We start from the raw sequence: 15,865 nt of genomic DNA, 5'->3' as shown, positions 1-15,865 counted from the left end.
TTAAGTCCAGACATCCTGAAATAGCTGGGTATGTTTGCTAGCTAAGTGTTTTCTCCCAGGAAAACTACATCATAATAATGTAATGTTCTCATGTTAAACGAAAGTTGTCAGCTATTCCTGCCTTCTAAAGATAGTTTGGGCAGAGAAATGTACACATCTTTTACTGATTTCTTTTTTCCTTAATTTGAATTGAGATAGAGAAAGAGTGACCTACAGAGGACTGTTTGCAACCTGTGTTTTGTTCTGTGTTGCAAAAGTCCCAAAAGCTCGAGTAAATGACAACTTCTATTTGCCACTCTTTCCCCTTTTCTGTCCTTCACCTACTTCTGTTTTTCTCAGCCATTGGTTCTTTTGGTATCTGATTATACTTGCACAATCCATTCCAATTTTCATATCACAGTTCCTCCTAACTTGGTACTTTGTACTTGATGGTCTGTGATTTTAGTTGACTGACTTCAGTGTTTTGCCTGTTGTCAAACTTGGTACCACTATCTACCACATTCATTTTCTGAGGTTTTCCAGGGGAGTCTTCCAGGTTCTGGTCTAGTGCCTAGTACTTATTAATCAATTGATGTTTACTGAATGAAGAAAGGAAAGATGTAAATGTAGTAAGGACGGAAATGCCTTTTCCCAGCTCAGCAATAATAATTACCCTAAAAGCAGTGGGCAAAAATCATGCATACTATAAACAGTTCTGCCTGTGGGTAGCTTTGTAAACCATAAGTAGTCATTTCTTCTTGAGCTTCACTCTGGGTTTTTGCAAAATGAGAGTGGTAGAACAGTGATCTGTAAGAACCCTTTTGACTCCAACCTTTTTGTATTTTATCTTCAATGGAAATGAAATACAGTTTCTCATGGGATGTCTGGGCACCACTACCAAAGCCTGAATCCATCTACCTTACCGGGCTATGTCACAGCAACCTGCCAGTTAGTGTTTCTCATAACCGTAGCAAGTGGGGCATACATCGAACTTCCCTTCATGTTATTTAGCTTTGATTTGTTCTGGAGAAAGAATAGATTTATCTTTCTTTGAGAAAGGATAATGAATTCCTTTGGCTTCCCAATTTCTTTCACCAGGCAGCCCAGGCATTGTTCAGCGCAAAACCTTGAGTCCTGGCCTCTTCCTCCTCCCACCCCCCCACCCCAGCCCCTCAGCTGTGAGTGGGGCAGTGCATCTCCCTTTGCTACTTGATGTACCACCTAGCTCCACGTCTCCTTTCACTTGCCAGCTACCATCTTTGAGTCAGTGTTGGTTTTAACTTTCAGTTTTAACTGTTGTGGATCCTTGAAGTCTATGGGTCTGTCTTTATCTGGTGCTAGAGGCAAGTTGCCCGTTCCTTTCTCCTGTGGTTTCTCTGCTAGGAACTCCTCAACCCAAGGTAAATGGTGAGTGAGACCTGAACTCCTTCGCTCGCTGCCTTCCTATAGCTGTTGCAGGGACTCTCACTCTAAGATAGATTTGTGCTATAACCCCTTTCAAGGAGTTATCTGACTCTTCGGATTTGCACATGATTAGTGTTTCCTGAACCTGTTACTTGTCCAGAATTCATTTTGTGAGTACCGCTAAACTCTGTATCAGAGGCAAAAGAAGCCAGAGAGCAGACTACACGGGGCAAGGGACACAAAACTGCCTTAACTTTCTGTAAATTGTAAACACTGCCCAATCACTCCTGAGGGTCCTGGCCAGAGAGCTGTCTATCTGAGCATTAACCAAGGTTAAGGAGGCTCTTTTCTTTCATTAAGGGACACAGAATAATCGAATCTTGTCAAGATATTATGGATCTGCTTTGTGAAAAATCCCATGGAAGTCAGGCAAATTTTAGGTTAATAAGAGAGTAAGGCAAGCGAAAAGTTTTGTAACTAAAAAAACAAATGAAAAAGGGAGAAAACTTTTAAAATGAAGATCTATTTTTAATAACATTAACTTAATTCTAAATGGGATTTAAAAAATCTCTTTAGGTTTTTTTTGTTTTTAATGTTAAAGTACTCAGTGAAAGACCAGTCGTTAACCTCCAAACTCACCTCCAGCCTCAGTACACGTGAAACACTGGAGATTTACTGTGCAATCCTGCCATGAGGACCCAGAATCCAGGCTACTGGTGATAATTCACTCCTCCTAACGGCTTCCTTCACAGAACTCTACAAAACCATATTACACCAAATGTTCTGTTCTGAAAGAAGCAGTTAATACCATCCTATCTCTAGAACAGATTACTGTTTGTTCCTCAGGAATACATGGAGAGAAACATCCTTTTATGCTCACTCTAACTGCCTTTATATTGTGACTTTGGTTAATGTAAAAGGCTTGACCTATTAAATGTTCACATTAATATTTTAACTTATCAGTTATAAGTTTCTTTTGTAATACTAATTCACTTAGTATTTTAATTTAGACAGACTTGAAAGTGCGTCTGAAAACCTAGTCATTTAGTATTTTAGTTTAATGTCTTTTGAAAAAGAACCATATATTCTCTAATGACTAAGTTGCAGCAAATATTAAAAATGCACCATTGTGTTAATAAGTTGGATCATGTTTAAATACAGTAGAAAATTTATAAATATATATAAACAAGTGATACAAAATTTTCCTTTGGTAGAAACTAGGAAATGCATTTATTACAGATTTTCCACTGAATGGTCTTAACTTGGAAGAGGAATTTTTAAATGCTAAATTAATAAATTTTGAACTGCACGTTTAATTTTTACTCTTGGTTTATATTTTTTATACGGCAAAGTTAGTAATACATACAACAGTAAGGTCAAAGTTGAGCTTTATGTAATTACTCATGTAATTATACAAAATACAGATTTATCTGTATTACTAAAAAGCATCTTTTTTAAAATAGTTCTGAATAACTTCATTCAAATTTAGGTGTTGCTAGAATAGCAATATTCATTTTGTGTGGGAGTTTGTATCTGGATAAGAAAGCAGTGAAATGTTCAAATGGGTCTGTAATTTTGAGGAAAAAGAAGTGAGGAATGAGTCTGTTTTCCTGAAGTTAATTTCCATTCATTATCTTAGTTGCAAAATCTACATTTCTGAAAGGCTGACTAGGTTGTATTAAATCTGAATAATAAATCACTGATTCTTTTCTTTTTTCTTTTTTTTTTTTTTTTTGCGGTACACGGGCCTCTCACTGCTGTGGCCTCTCCTGTTGCGGAGCACAGGCTCCGGACGCACAGGCCCAGCGGCCATGGCTCATGGGCCCAGCTGCTTCACGGCATGTGGGACCTTCCCGGACCGGGGCACAAACCCGTGTCCCCTGCATCAGCAGGCGGACTCTCAACCACTGCGCCACCAGGGAAGCCCCTCTTTTCTTTTTTTTAAAATAAAAGCAATAGAACAGAAAGAGCAGCAGCACTTTAATACTGACAATTGTTTTGAGGGATTGGGACTCCTAGGAAGCTCACCCGGGCACCGTAATGTTAAAGATCACTAAATATGGTATTCTTCTGTGTCTGTGCCAGACTGTTTCCCCCGCAAAATCTTCCTCAGATTCTGTACATTTCTTTTGTGCTTTGCTGGCGGATACTTCACTCCCTTTCCCTGTGCTAGCCACACACGTGTCTTGTTTGAATGATGGCATCATTGCTCTTTGGTTAAGGTCTGTTTTGAGCTTAGGAGAATCTTGGCTGCTGTTTTCATCCATTTATAATAATTTCTGTTACTTAGCCCTTACACTGGGTAGATGGCAGTGTTACTTTCTGTGAGTTTCAAGCTGCCCTGTAAACACAGGATTTGTGTTCGTCAATTAGTACCCTGTCAACTGTGAAGGACCTCTCTGGACCTAGGGAAGTCCGTGCCCTGGAACTCTCGAGTCAGAGAACGTCTAGATCTCAGTGCCAGGGCAAGAGTGAGTGAGTGATTTTTCACTGAATGGAATCATCCAGTCAGCTGTTCTCTCGAGATTAAAGCGCATCAAGACAGCCTTTCTTCTGCTCTTACTGGAGCTTACTCAAGGATTGTTTCTTTTTCCTTCAAACTTTAAAAAATGTGCCAGAGATTTTTTTGGTGGGTCTGCGTAAAATTATTTGCATTTAAATAATTTCAAAGACAGTTTTCGTTGAGAGGTTCTGGCTCTTTTACTCTTTGTACCCAGTAAGGATGGTGAAATCGCGGTGGGGTTGCGTTCTCCTGTTTCTCCCTTTACATTTTTCTGGGGACTTCAAAGACCCATAGGGATACCCTCCCTTCCTCATCCCCCTCCTCCATTTAGAGTTTACAGTTATGAGTAGGATGAACCTGGACAAGTTTATCTTACAGGATTTAAGCCTATCATTTTCAATGGGGGACTCTGTGTAAGACTCACTGTCTGTGGTTAAGAGGCTACCGATGATGGTGCTGTGGATGTGTCTGTAGTGGAGGTAAAACGATAAGAGGCTAAGAGTAACAGATGTAAAATAATCATTCAAGCCAATAACAGAAGAGGGTCACAAGGAAGTTTATGGCTCATGCTGTAGGGAACTAAGAAATTTGGAGGAAGGGGCTGTTATTTCCGCCTGCATGGAGAGGAAGAGAGAAAGGGGCATTTTAAATAAGGGATCCCTGGGCAAATAAAAAGAGGCAAGGAAGTACTCAAACGCAGGAAGCTGGGCCTTGAATACACCTTCTGGGGTATTGGATATAGAGAAAGGCAATGGAAGTTTGGGGCCAGATTTTGGCAAGAGTTGGGGTGAGGCAGGGAGGGCACAAAAAATGATGTGGAATGCCTATCTGAGGAATTAAATTCTGGGACTAGATTGTGAAGTTCCACAGAGTTTGGATTCAGAGAATGAAAGGCTTAAAGCATGACTCTGAATAAATCTACTGATACAGATTAGTTTGGAAATGGAGGTGATCACTTAGAAGTTATGTAAGCATCTCTCTTGGGGTGAGGGGTGCCAGAGGGCTTGGAAAAAAAAAGAAAATACATCCTGTCATGCTGGTTTTTTACAAGTAAATATTTAAGGCAGCATATGTGAGGCATTCTAAAAGGGATTTTCTGTACTATCTGTTTCCATTCTAACCATCCTGTGAAGTAGCTACTAGCCTACTTTTATAGATGAGTGAACAGAGAGGCCCTTAAATTAGACAACTGGTAGTGGTAAAAATTCATAGCCAGGCCTATCTGGCTGCCAAGTCCAAGCCTTTCCTACTCCCTTGCTCTGACTCATGAACCATGAAATGGAGAACAGATGAACTTTTTATTCCTTAGTTGATTTGTCATAGACTCCTTTCTTAGGAATTATTAAATGGATCCAAATTAGGATGATATTCATATACACATAATTGTATGTATGTCAGTACACCTGAATTTGAGTTTGATGAAGGTGTTATATGTTAGACTTAGCTGTTTCTCAATCACAGCATTTGAGAAAAATGCTCTTTTCTGATAATTTAGAGAAAAATGTCAATTGACAAAATTTGGGTCAGTGATATAGTTTATATCAATTTAGAATAAATAGGAAGAGATATTTCCTACCAAGTAGTAATTTTGGTGTATAGTGAATGAAATCAGTGTCCCAGTTTCCTAGAATAAAATTTATAGGTTAAACTGGAACAGTTGTTTAGAAAAGAATGTTTTGGTTAATTTTTCTTACTCATTGAAAGTTAGCTAGAGAAGTCTTAATATTTGTAAATAAAATCATTGTAGAAATGTTAGTACACAACTGAATTTCTTATTAATAGTAAGTGAAGCTTATTTTTTAATGGGAAGATGAGCTTGGTGTCATCACTCTAATGATTAACACTTATTTCACAGTTTTAAATATTTATAGTATGTAGAAGAGGTGGGAGGTTTGAAGAAGTATGTGGTACAGACATCTAGTGAATTGCCCACTACCAACACCAACAACCTCTCCACATCCTGCCTAAGACATTCTGGAAGGTTGTTTTTTTGTTTGTTTGTTTTTGTTTTTTAAGCTGATGTTAGCTTGTTTATATAATTCCTGACTTTTTCTAAAAGGTTACCCCCTCCTGGCCCATGTGGTCAATCAAGGAATATCGGTTAGTTGCTTTCTAGTTAAATGAGATTTACATATATATTTCATTTGCTGTTTCATCCTCCAGCTGTGCTAAGTGGAGGCTTTTTTTTTGGGTGGGGGAATCCTAATTTTTCTCTCTGTATAACCTGCATTTCATTCAGCAGAAATAGTTCTAGGTTCACAGACAAGAAGCGGCTGTCTGAAATATGTTCATTGACTCCGCTGAGTGTCTACAGTTGCCCAACAAAAAGTTCTTTGATTTGGGTAGTATAAAGAAATAAAAATAAGCATTCAGATTAGGTTTTGGCTGCTGTAATAAGAACTTCTGTCTGTAACTTGAAGTCTTGAATTTCATATGTAGTGTAATCTCATGTTAAAATTTGGACAAATTTGAGCCTAGACACCAATGAGACTGTTAATAAGAAGTCTTAAGTGATAATATGCTTACTATTTTTCTCTTGAATTATTTCTTTGACCCTCAAAGGAAAACATTGAATCTTCATCTCAAGGTTGACATGACAAGGGATATATCTCAATACTGTTCACAAGATGGAAGAAAATTGTAATTTTGTGTGTGTGCTGTTTGGTAAAAAAGCGATGAATGCTTTAGTTCACCAGAGAAAATCGATCCAAAGAATGAAATGGACAAAACCGGAAGCAATATATATTGAGAATGATATCCCCAAAGACTTTTAGGAACTGTAAAATTGAGTGCAGTGGTATAAAACTATTCACACATTTTATTAGATCCATCTAGGACTGCAAACTGATTGTCTACTTGAGAGACTTGCTGTAAATACTTAGGGAGAAAGAGTGTTGATAAGTCTCTGGCATAACTAAATATTCACAATGGAAGAGTGTATTAAAAGAATAAATTGTATTTCAGTTAGAAATCCAGGTTACTTTTATGATTCTGTTTTCTGAGATCCTTTTCTTGAAAATCATGTATCTTCAAAGTTTTCACTTGTGACTGTTCATCCCTGATAGGCACAGAAAAATTAATATGGTTGGGAAAAGCCCTAAACACCAAATTATGACCATTGACAAAACTCATTATTAAAACGTGGCAAATTGGAAATGCTGCCTCCTGCCTGATGACTTTTAGATGAAATGTAATCTTATGTCTGGAATGTTGAATTGAGATGTAGAGCAGATGTCTTAGAGTTATTTATGTGAAACCTTAAGGATCTCTTCAGCTTAGCTCCTCAAGTGTAAAATAAGTGCATTAATTATTTTATGTATTCTTACATAATTCTTAGTTCAGGTTATATAAGAAAGATTGTTCTTATTCTGAAATTACAATTTGAAAAGTAATTATTGGGAAGATTTGACCTATTAGTAGAAAGGTCCTAGCTACTTTATAGAGACATATGATGCAAAATGGTATTTTAAGTTAAAGAAGATCTAGGATAATACGATTGCAGTTTTCAAGCATAGCTGAATGTGGCATTTCATGGAAAAAACCTAGGTTGAAAATGTTGTGTAGTCCAGGTACAAACTTCATGGAACATTTACAGTGTTTTTGAATTTGTGATGTGCTGTACTGTCACTAGTTCCTTGAGATAGGATATACCCTCAGTGTAATGTGTGAATCATTTAGAGGTTGAAGTAGGGGGTGGTGTAAAAAGCAGCTACACAGTGGAAGAACAGAGACAGTGGTATTTTTTTTTTTTTACTAAATTCTGTCGTCTGTTGGAATATGGTATGGTGAGTTAATCAAACCTCTCCAGGATAATATTATGATCTTATGAATTTTCTCATAGGTCTGAATTCCTTTTTAGTTCTCATATATTGTTTTGCCTTTTTTTCAAGATGGTTGGCAAGGCAGTGGATGCATTTGTTTTGAATGTTGAATGGCTGTTGATCATTTTAATGAAACAAATTTAACGACGTGAATTTTTTTTTAATTTATTTATTTTTATTTTTGGCTGTGTTGCGTCTTTGTTGCTGTGCGCGGGCTTTCTCTAGTTGCAGCAAATAGGGGCTACTCTTCGTTGCTGTGTGCAGGCTTCTCATTGCGGTGGCTTCTCTTGTTGTGGAGCATGGGTTCCAGGTGCACGGGTTTCAGTAGTTGTGGCACGTGGGCTCAGTAGTTGTGGCTCGTGGGCTCTAGAGTGTAGGCTCAGTAGTTGTGGCACACGGGCTTAGTTGCTCCACAGCATGTGGGATCTTCCCGGACCAGGGCTCAAACCCATGTACCCTGCATTGGCAGGTGGGTTCTTAACCACTGCACCACCAGGAAAACACAATGACATGAAATTTAATGAAAATAAATTTTTATACTTTGTGGAAAGTGTCAATGATTTGCTTTCTTGTTTTAAAAAATATAAAATGAATAAACTTTTAGTTATTATTATATGTTGCCTTTTCAACTTCCTCAGTGATGAATGAAAATGAAAAATTAATCCCAGGGATGACTTTGTTACTAGTCCCAGCTCTTTCACCTTGAGCAAGTTCTGGGACCTTGAGCAAATTTCTTCATTTGGACCTGAATTTCCTCCTCTTTCACGGTTGAACGGGTAATCTTTAAAGTTTGTTCTAACTCTAGAAATCTGTGATTTTGAATGAAGAACAAAGTAGGAATTCGAAATAAGTATGAGTATTCCTAAATCAAGTTATTGAGTTTAATAAGAGAAGGAGTTCCACATTCATTATGTTTTTAGCAGAATTTTGATGAGGAAGAAAAGAGCAAGTTGGTAGAGAAAATATTCCTTACAGAAGTGATGCAAGGAGTTACATAGTAACACAACTTTGTGTGGGATTCAGTAACAGTGAGATTTGTTTGATTCAAGAAAAGGTTTTTCTTGGAGTAAGACAGTGAGTTTTTATATCCTGTCAAAAAGTTCAATTTCTGATAAAATGGCCATTTAAAATCTGTTTATAATAAACTTTTATTCTACATTTCTTTCAAACCCCCAGCATTTTTGCTTCATTACCCACCCATTCCCCACCTCTCCAAACCATAAGAATTGTTTTATTCATTTCCTCTTTAACTGAGTTGTGTAGTTTCTTCCCCAAATTAAGAGTATAGCCAAAAGTTTAAAAATTGTCAGGCTGTTGGAGAAAGAAGATTAAGATTAAGATCAAAGTGTGTCTCCTTTATAATAAGATTTTCCTTTTTACAAATTGTTCTTTGATAAGAGAACAGATTATTAGTAAGACCTATTTCAAAATTTTTTCTTAGAAATATCTCTTAGGATGTTTGTCTACTGTATATTTTTTCAAAAATTAGTGTAACATATTACATGCAGAATTACTTTCAAAATTAAGAAGCCTATTTGATAGAAATGCATTTCTTAATATCTAAACATGTAGACGTTTTTTCATTTGATAGTTTATTTTCATCTAGAACAGTGAAAAGTCTCATAGAACAGTGTCTGTAGAAGAGGAGCTGTCTTCAGTGACAGCCTTCAAGTATTTCATTTATGTTGGAGGGTAGAAATGAACTACTTTTTACAGAGGGGTGTGACCACAAAAGTAAAGTTAATTCTTCTCCCTTTCGAAAAAATAAAGTGCATTCAAGCTTACATATGATGTATTTTGACCGAAACCATTAATAATACTTATGGAGATACATTTTTCAAGGGAAAAGAGCCTGTAAGTAGATCATCTATAATTGCCTTAAAAGTTGGAAACAAGTGTTACAGGAGCCTGAAAATGAGGCATTCAGATGTAAATATCTTTGAGAATTCTCAGACTGTGTAAGTAGCATTAAAAATGGTTCCTGTTGATTCTATTTGATTCTTTTAATACGTGCCAGTAATACCTTTGATCCAGAAAAGGTGTATGTGAATGTTCTTCCAAACACATACATCGTGTGATTCCTGAGTCATGGTCTCACTACCCTTTTAATTTTTCACAAATTAGTCTAAGTTTGTAGTAACATAAAAAGATCTCCTTTGTAATGATTTAAGTTATATCATTTTGGAAGTTTCAGACTGGAACCCTTTGCACCAGTAATGACTTTGGGACTCTTGACATTTAGCTGGATGACTGATCCCAGTGTATAGTTTGCCAAGTAAAGGGAAGACCTTGAGGCCTGCGATGCGTAGAATTGCTTTTGACTCACTCTGGTCCTCTGGCAGCCGTTGCAGCCTGGCGGCAGCAACACCAAATCTATGCACTTGCACATTTGAAAGCTGCTTTTCTTAGGCTCCCACAGCAGTTTGTATAGAGGAGGAGCCAAAGTAAGATGTCGACAGAGGCTTTCTCAAAAGCAATTCACTTATAAGCTACAAAGAACCCCTTTTAGATTTGGTCCTATCACTACACTCCTCAGACTTCTGTTTAAAGCCTTTGCTGAAGACGTAATGTTAGAGACAGGCCAGATAGGTTTTGTTGTGTTGAAGTCTATTGTAGAGTGTTCTCAAGAAATAGAGCCTTAAAATAATGTAGAGCTAGATGGGCCTCTCCAGAGCCAGATAGAGCAACCAGAGATTCAGAGGTTAGGTCATTTAGCCAAGGCATGCCCCTGCTTAGAGTCAGTATTTGAATCCACGTGTTTTTTGTTGTTGTTGTTTTTTTTCCCCAGACTTTCACTTAGTGTGTATTTACTGTGTCAGGAATATGGCCCTATGAGTACTAAGGAATAAACATTAAAGTAGTAACAAAAAGGACACTTTTAACTGTAGATTAGAAGTTAAAGAGAAGTGTCACTTTCTCCAAATCTGACAGGAAGACCACAGATAAAAGTTTCAGACCCTGGAAACTGCAACTGATTCAGAGCTGAAAGAATGTGTGGTGTGTATATACTTACTTTTTGAGGTATGAGAGGTAAAAAAATAGCAGTTTTGAGGGAAATCAGAGCTTTTCTTAAGTAATATAAGTTAGCCTGTGCACTTCTGTTTACCCTGCGGACTTCTGTTTCTCAACTATCACTTTTTGAGCACCTGTTGAGGAAATGGTATCTCCCCAGCTGTTGAAAGTTTAAGGACCATGCCAGTGGGGAGCAGAGGCAGAGAGGCAGCTCCTTCTACCCTCTCAGTAAACAATAACGGTTCCCACTTTAATAACTGCTGGGTCTGCTCCCTGGTCTCTTGGTCCCCTCTTCAAAATCACTGATGTAAATTTCTCCACAGAAGCTGCTTTGCACCCATCCCGCTATATTTTCTTTGATGATCATGAAGAAACTCACAGCTCTAACACTCCTATTTGCCCTTCATGCACATCTGGGCAGCATTTACCATGTGGACCTTTTATTTTAGTTTTTAAATTTTATTATTTGTTTATTTTTAAGATTTAATTTTTATTTATTTTTGGCTGCGTTGGGTCTTTGTTGCTGTGCGCGGGCTTTCTCTAATTGTGGCGAGTGGGGGCTAGTCTTGGTTGTAGTATGCAGGCTTCTCGTTTCAGTGGCTTCTCCTGTTGCGGAGCACGGGCTCTAGGCGCCCGGGCTTCAGTAGTTGTGGCTCGTAGGCTCTAGAGCGCAGGCTCAGTAGTTGTGGTGCACGGGCTTAGTTGTTCCGTGGCATGTGGGATCTTCCCAGACCAGGGATCGAACCCGTGTCCCTTGCATTGGCAGGTTGATTCTTAACCACTGCGCCGCCAGGGAGGTCCCCATGTGGACCTTTTAGATTAAAAGTGAAACTGTAGTACTTTAAGAAGAATTTAATGGAAACATTCCATTTCTGTTTGAGGAAGAATAAAAAGGCAGTGTGAGATAGTGTAAAGGGTTCTAATTTTGTGATTAAGAGACCTGTATTTTCACTCTGCCACTAAGTTATTTGGTGAACTTGATCTAACCTTTGACCCCTGTGGATCTTGTTTTTTCCTCATCTGTAAATTGGAGGACACAGTGACCTCCAAGGATTGGATTTTGGATTTGCAGTCCCTGTCAATTCTATAAAAGGAAGCATCTCATTTTTAGAAGAGTAGTTCCTTAAACAGAAATTATACTATAAATTAAATATGACACCCGGGAACAGTAGTAAAACATGCAAAATTTTCCTAAAGATGTCAGATACAACTTGTGAACAACTCTTTTCTGAGTCAAAACTTTTCATCAGTGAGTGTGATGCTCTCCAAATAAGTTAGTCATTTCTGTTTTACAATGTGGGAGTCTGAAAATATCTAGATAATTAGAAGCTTTTAAAAATATTTATAGAGACTGCTTCCAAAGGCAAAATATTGCATCTATAACTAGGAAAATTTAGATAGATATGGAATTCATCTGTTTAAGTCTACCCCTAAACTGTTATCTGAATTATCACATACTAAAACTATGAACACTTAGGTTCCTCAGCCTTCTACTTTACCTCAATTATGTGTTTATATCACTTTAATTCTTTTCATTAATTTCATTTTAATTGGTCATAACTTGTGTTTCTGCCACCTCTAATGGTAAACCAGGGCCTTTGCAGCTTGTACAAAGGCTTTGCTGGAAACCCTGCTGATTTCTAAATACCAGATATAGTGTATTTAGACCAAGTGAATTTGTTTTCGTATAGTGTAGAGCAGATGTAATAGTAATTACTGTCCTCATATAATGATGCTAATATTTTATTGTTATCAACTGAAGTGAATGATAAAAGGATGTTAAATTGGATCTCCTTTCTAGCTTATGTATGCTGTCGTTACAGGTCCTGGAACACTTAGAAGATAACTGGGCCCTTTTTTATTCTCTGTGATGGTGGCAGAGGTTCAACTTGAGATATAAAATCAATATTATCAGTCAGAGGTGTGTTTTTTAAAAAAAGTTATATGTTATCCACCAGCTCAGATTACTAATTGGTGAGGAAATGCTGTAAGGGATGGCTGTTTCCTCATATAGAGTAGCTGTCTATTTTTATTGAGATACAGTATTATATTAGTTTCAGGTGTACAACATGATTCAATATATAAGTGTGTGTATGTATATGTAGTAAAATGCTTATTATCACAATAAGTCTAGTTAACATTCATCGCCACACATAGTTAGAAATTTTTTTTTCTTGTGATGAGAACTTTTAAGACCTTCTCGCTTAGAAACTTTCAAATATGGAATTTAGTATTATTAACTATAGTTACCATGCTGTACATTTATCCCCAGGACTTATTTATTTTATAACTGGAAGTTTGTACCTTTTGACCACCCAAAGTAGCTTTTCTAAAGATTACTTCATAACACTGAAGTGTAAGCAGAGAAACTTTATAAAAATATCCACTAGGTGGCACTTTATATTTGGGTTTAGAATTGGCCCTGCAGCATTCCTGACTAAAGGGTATCATTGAAACAGAAAATGTCTTTCTTTGAAGGTTGGGTGTTCGTGAGTATCTGGACTTATATGAACTTTAAAATAATCCTAAAGTGAAAAGTTTTTATCAGTGATTTTGTCGTATCGCCCACTCATTGTAAGGAAAGTTTCTACAACATCCCTGACATGTTTTCAAACACATGATGTTGGTAACCTGTATTAATAACATGGGGAAGCCTGCTTTCCTAACCATTTTTTTCTTAATTTTATTAAAAAAACAGCAAGCCTAGAAAAAAACTAGTCCTCTATTAGGCCATCAATTAGAAAATAATGTATGTTTTCTGCCACATACAAGACATTGTGCTTATAACAGATATAAATTTTATATTTGGTGTGGTTCCAAAGTTCCTTTTAAGATAAGGTTGTAAGAAGCACTGGCCTGATTCTATGGAAGATTTTTGCTATTTGAGTTAAGCTTTCAAATAGTTAATTATTAATATGCTAATAATCTTATTCTGCATAGTGTATACAAATTTATGAATGATTTGGCTAATCTCTGTTTAGCCAATTAGTATTTTTAAAAGCTTATTCTTTATGAAAGCTTACAGTACACCCCGGTGTTTTCTTATTTACGGTTTTTGAATTATTTTTATTTATTAAAAACTTAACAAAAATTAGAAAAACTCAATCCTGTTATATAGAGATAATAGTGTGAACAATTCAGTGTTCATTCTCCCAGGCTTCTTTTTTTTGTCTATGCATATATAAGCATATTTATTATGTCGTATTTTTATAAAAGAGAAATTTTAATCTTCTTATGTCTCATGAACCTGTTCCTTATTTTTTTCATTTAACAGTTTATCTCAAATATCTCTTCATGCCAAGAAAAGGATTTTCATGTTGTTCCTTTTAAACTAATCTCCCACTGTTTATATTTTGGTTTTCCCCCAGTTTTTTCTACCCATAGAATTTTGAAATGCAGAAGTATTCCTTTACTTGTAATATTTACTGATAAGAGCACTAGATTAAAGCAGCGTGGGTCAGCTTAGCATAGCATCTGTTTATAAGTTGTGGCATCTGTTTATAAGTTCTCAGTGTTGAATGAATTTGTTACTTTTTTGACTATATGAGGTTAATGATTAGTAGTTGTTAATTATAGTTTATTTCAAGTTGATTTGAATGCTTATATTCCGTGACTGATCATAACGATGATAATAATAGCAAACTCTCATATACACTTACTCTTTGCAAGGTTCATACATATACACTTACTATAAGCAAGGCAGTACTCTAAGCAGTTCATATATTATTTATATATATATATATATATATATATATAAAGAAATTGGTTTAACCCTCACAATGTGGTAGGACTGTTGTTCCCCTTTGTATAGATGAGGATGCTAAGGCACAAAGAGGTTAGGTTACTTGCTCCAGGTAACACAGTTAATTATTTGTTGATCGAGGTTTATGAATCCAGGAAAAAACAAGAGTCCACACTGTTAACCTTTCTGCCAAACCACATGAAGCACTAGATGTAGCCAAAGTGGAATTAGGCAGGATGGTCTGGGATTTCTTTCAAAGTTGTATTTAAGGGCTTCGTTTAAAAAAAAAAAAAAAAAAAAAAGACTAGAAATCTAAGTGGCTTCTTTAAAATTGATATCGGTATCATCAGATTTTCTTACTGAATGCGATACTGGACATTGTAAAGTTCTCAATATAGATTAGAGTTACGCTACCTAGGAAATATTTTGTGAAGATGATACAAAGATACATAATTTTTAACTTGTTTGGAATTTATAGACCATGGTAATAATTTAATGTATATTACCCTAAATTTAGGCTCATGGAATTTTCTGGGCTTTGATTCAGGGCAGGCATTTAAAGCAGAAAGTCTGGTAGCAATGAATAGCACCAGTAAGAAAGTCCGATTTGAGTCCCAGGGATCAAGGAAGGCTGGGAGGAACAAGTGTAAAGCAGAGCGTAATTTAAGATTTCAAATGCTTCCTGCTGAGCCCATAAGTGTTACTGTGCCCAGAATGCCATCACTGATAAGCGAGTCCTATTTTTGGATGATAGAGGGCTGAAGAAGCCAGACTTGCTCATTGGCCACATGGGACTGTTTGGTTCTGAGGGAAGTGTAGAAAAGTTGTTTGCAGAGCAGAGTTGAAGGGTGGCATAAATGAACACATCTGGCTTCCCTGTTTTAACTAGAGCTAACCCTGAGCAGACTCATTTACCTCATTTATCTCAAGGAGTGTCTGTTCCCAAGGCAAAAGATCGTGAAATCCAAATAGGATCCCAGAAGCCAAGGAGTACAAGTGGTGGTAGACATGCAAAAAGCAAGGGGGGAGTGGTTTCCAAGTAAAATGAGAATGTTGATTGGCCTGACTCTGGCGACAGAGCCAAATTACGAAAACGTGAGGACTTGCTGCACCTGAAGGAGGCTGGGTTTTCAGTCAGAAACCACTAAAACCACTATTTATCTCATGTTTATAGGAGACCATTTGTGATTCTATTGAAGTACCAGGTCTTGCTATACCAGTTTTTAAAAGGCATCTAAGCTGTTGACGGGTCCTATAGGAGCTGCTGCACATGTAAATAAGGCAGGCACTCATGTTTCAACTTCTATGTAAGTGATTATTCAGTTCTGACAATGAAAAAAAAGTAGAGATTTACAATTCCGAAACGAATTAATTTCATTAATTGAACAAGTTGGGTCTTTGTCG

At 36.9% G+C, this 15,865-nt stretch overlaps 1 protein-coding gene across 8 annotated transcripts in view; it reads left to right on the top strand.

Moving 5' to 3' along the window:
- The window catches only part of BBX (BBX high mobility group box domain containing), a 282,397-nt gene that overhangs the window by 142,407 nt on the left and 124,125 nt on the right, over positions 1-15,865 (top strand). The window contains exon 1 of one of the 8 annotated variants that reach the window (XM_019922893.3): positions 12,543-12,640. The exons of the other annotated variants lie outside the window; for them this stretch is intronic. The gene's annotated coding sequence lies outside the window, so the exon portion shown is untranslated. Of the gene's footprint in view, positions 1-12,542; positions 12,641-15,865 lie in introns of those variants that run through there. 8 annotated transcript variants of the gene reach the window in all.

Source organism: Tursiops truncatus, chromosome 4 (genome assembly GCF_011762595.2).
Source record: "Tursiops truncatus isolate mTurTru1 chromosome 4, mTurTru1.mat.Y, whole genome shotgun sequence".
Taxonomy (NCBI): Eukaryota; Metazoa; Chordata; class Mammalia; order Artiodactyla; family Delphinidae; genus Tursiops; species Tursiops truncatus.
The sequence above is the reverse complement of the archived record's forward strand: the minus strand, read 5'-3'. Positions and strand labels throughout refer to the sequence as shown.